Source organism: Gossypium arboreum, chromosome 1 (genome assembly GCF_025698485.1).
Source record: "Gossypium arboreum isolate Shixiya-1 chromosome 1, ASM2569848v2, whole genome shotgun sequence".
In the NCBI taxonomy this organism is placed as follows: Eukaryota; Viridiplantae; Streptophyta; class Magnoliopsida; order Malvales; family Malvaceae; genus Gossypium; species Gossypium arboreum.
Genome location: NC_069070.1, coordinates 40,715,154 through 40,718,435, shown reverse-complemented (window position 1 = coordinate 40,718,435; position 3,282 = coordinate 40,715,154). Strand labels below are relative to the sequence as shown.

The following is a 3,282-nucleotide window of genomic DNA, read 5'->3' as shown; positions in this document are numbered from 1 at the left end:
GGGTTAAGGAGCATTACCGGACTTACAATACAATTATACATATTTTTAACATTCATTTCTATAATTCACACATTCATCATTCAATATGTCCCTAATACAAGCCTACAAGGCCTTAAACATGCATTGGGATTGGTTCGACACTAAACTGATAACTTTTTAAAACAATTGGAACACATAGAAAATTTTTCTCAAAACAAGGGACACAAACCCGTGTGGCCAAGCCGTGTGACTCACACAGCCACAAGACACGCCCATGCCACAGGCCATGTGGACATTCAAAATAGGAGCACATGGCCATGTCCCAGTGTCCTACCCCATGTAACTCTCTGAGTTGGGTCGCACAACCAACACACACGTTCATGTGGCTAGCTCATGTGCCCTAAAAATGGCGACACATGCCCGTGTGTCAGGTCATGTGCTAGGCCGTGCCAAACCTGTAGGGTATACTGATTTCTGCCATACGGCCAAGTCACACGCCTGTGTGTGAAGCCGTTTGGAGCATACTCACTTGTATTCAATTTGACCACCAGGGGACACACGGCCGTCTAACAAGACCATGTGTCACACACGACTAAGACACACGCCTGTGTCTCTACCCATGTGGACAAAAATAGGCTATTTACCCAGCAAATTAACACCTACACTTATGCTCATATAAACAACCAAAATGAAACTAACTCATAGTATAAATAGACATCCAATTTAGCCAAAAACAAGGCTAATTTATACTATTTCCAATACTAGCAACCAATATGCTTATACCTCAAGTTTTATCCAATCAAAACTTACCAAAATACATATACAAATCATCTAATTAAACTTTTTACCTAGCATACATCATTTTTGCACCAATCCACAAGCATGATATCAATTCCACAAACCACATAATATAAGTCATTCACATATCCATTTATGGACTCAAAATATCAACTATATATGCACTTATCTGCACATAATCAAATCTTCCAAATTAAGCCAACCTTCATGGCCATATTTTCAAACCAAAACATATTCCATTACAAGTCATTACAATTGACCAAAATAACTATTAATCCATAAACAAAATGACTCTAAACACCTATACATGCCATATAACTAATATATCAAAGTTCAAAGGTACCAAGTGATAAGTGGTTGTGTGAAACGAACTCCAACGATCCACGAATCTGAGCTAGCTTCAATATCATTATAAAACACGGGAAAAATACTCAAAGTAAGCTAATAAGCTTAGTAAGCTCGTGTTATATAAACTTAACTAATCATAAACACACCATTCATCAATTTAAATATATTAACATGTAATTTATGATAACAAACAAACCTTCATCATACCTAATCATATAATGATATACAATATCATAATTTCTTCTATTTAAAGCCCATACTTTCCATGTACCTACCTGTACATATTCATAACGAGTTCATACCTATTTAAAATACTGTTAAATACTGAATATCACAGACACTAAGTGCTAATACATAGCTGAAGCCATTTTAAACTCACACACAATGTGCCTTACATAGCCGAAGCTATCTCGATCTCGCACACTAAGTGCCATATATAGCCGAAGCTATTCCAAATTGCACACTAGGTGCCATACATAGTCGAATTTTCGTCAAATATGACTGTAGTCTTGTATACACAATTTATGTAATATAAAAGCATTTAAAGTATAATTATAACAATGCCTATTACATACGAACTTAACTCGAGTTACTCGAATGGAAATTATCGACTATTTGTCCATTTTTCCTTTTCCCAAATCTAATCCTGACCTCGGCTTATCCTAATCTAAATATTATAAAATTTAACACATTCAGCATTCGGTCTATTCAATTTAGCCTATAATTTACAATTTGGAAAATTTACACATTTACCCCTAATGTTTCACATTTTTACAATTTAGTCCTTATCACATAAAATTGCAAATTCATGAAATTTAGTACAAACCCATGCTTAACCAAATTCAATACATGTTACTAGCAGCCCATATTTTCAATTTATTTACACTTTTAACCACGACATTTCATATTTTCTCAATTTAATCCTTTTTTGACATTTTTGTCAAAAATCACTTTACAAAAGCTATTAATCTAACATTAAACCTTCTAAATCTATCATAAATCACCAAAAATCATACATATTCATCAATGGAAACATCTAAAATCTTTAACAGTTTTACAAATTAGTCCCTGGACGAGCTAGACTAAGCTGCAACGATCTAAAAAACATAGAATTCATTAAAATCTGAGTCAAAACCACTTACCAATTTAAGTTTGCAAGTGTCGAACCCTAAAACAACTTCTATGGCTTCTTCTTCTTTATATTTCCGGCTAATAAAGATAAATGAATTAAATTTTATGCTTTTGTTTTATTAAAATATAACTTAATTACTCATTTACTCTTTTAACCTTATTATAAACCATTTAATAACATTCATTTAATGTCCTTTTTATCAAATTGACTAGCCAGACAATAAAATTTCTTAATGAAAATTTCACACAAACATAACATCATGTTGTAAACAATAAAATAATAATAAAGTGATTATTTTAACTTCAGATTTGTGGTTTCAAAACCACTTTTCCTATTTGACTAAAAATGGATTGTTACAAATAGCCCTCTTGTACGTTCCAACTCTTGCAGTAGGGTACTAATAGTCATTGTTGGCAATCTTTTCCAAAATCTCATATGATTCGTGTAAGATTTATCCAACAATGTACCATTGGCAGATGCGTCAACTACCATTCGTATGTGCATTCAACCCTTTATAGAATATTTTGATTTGAGTCCAATGCTGAAATCCATGCATTAGACACTTCTGAATTAAAATTTTAAATCATTCCCAAGCTTCATATAATATTTCATCATCTAACTACCAAAAAGATATGATGTCATTTCTAAGCTTAGCATTCATGTTTAGCGGATTACATCATAGCACAAATGTAACGCCCCAAATTTTGGGCCTAGAAGTATTAGGTTTTGAACATGGGAACAGTTAGGAGGCAGTACATAAATGTTTAGTTGTGCAAGAAAGTGACACAAGTGTGTACCTGCTTCAGTGGTTAAGTGTTATGGGAAGTGTCTGAGAAGTCTTGGGTTCAAGTCTTGGCTTGTACAAAAATGTTGTTTCTTACTTGAATAAGCCTTGTCTCTAGTCAGTAGGTTCTTAAATAAATTTGAGCATTTTATAACAGAAAGGGCCTACTGGTTTAAGGGATAAGTGGCGTGGCATTGTTACTGAAGGTCTTGAGTTCGAGTCTTGCAATGCGCAAAGGTGT

General features: G+C 33.7%; 1 non-coding gene across 1 annotated transcript; it reads left to right on the top strand.

Moving 5' to 3' along the window:
* The first annotated feature begins 2,802 nt into the window (after positions 1-2,802).
* On the top strand, positions 2,803-2,909 carry LOC128281563 (small nucleolar RNA R71). Its single transcript, XR_008271797.1, has one exon. It is a non-coding gene; the product is annotated as a small nucleolar RNA R71 (small nucleolar RNA).
* The last annotated feature ends 373 nt before the right edge of the window (positions 2,910-3,282 follow it).